Consider the following 517-nt stretch of genomic DNA (forward strand, 5'->3'; position numbering starts at 1 on the left):
AAATTTATTCAGAAACAAATAGCAATGAGACAGTTTCAAATGAAACTGGTAGGACAGTTTCAATAATTAACACATTGTATACATTCTTCCTAGCGGTTAATTGCTGTACAAGATGCAGACATGATATCCTACTCACAAATACCATTAGAACAAATCCCTCTATTCATTAAGAGAATGTAACTGTATATCGTTCCTAGCCATTTGAATACACAGATACAAAATGGACATTCATCTGCATCCCCTTTTTTTGTTAAGTTCTGTTATTTTAATATTGTAGGTGTGTAAACTCAGCAAAATATTCTGAAAGAGTCCAGTAACCCATAATAGTATTGGGCCTTCTGCTTGACTGGCAATGTCAGAAATTGTTGACCTGAGTCCCCTACAGCTCAACATAACAGTATGGCTTTAATTCTTATATTTCGTTTTTATACTTTTCTTCTGGATGGTTAAGACCAAGGTAAAGCACGACCTATGCAACAAGAGTTGTAGCTTTTGGGTCTGATAAGGTCAGTGAAAT

This window comes from Octodon degus, unplaced genomic scaffold (genome assembly GCF_000260255.1).
Source record: "Octodon degus isolate 3935 unplaced genomic scaffold, OctDeg1.0 scaffold00023, whole genome shotgun sequence".
NCBI classification, from domain to species: domain Eukaryota; kingdom Metazoa; phylum Chordata; class Mammalia; order Rodentia; family Octodontidae; genus Octodon; species Octodon degus.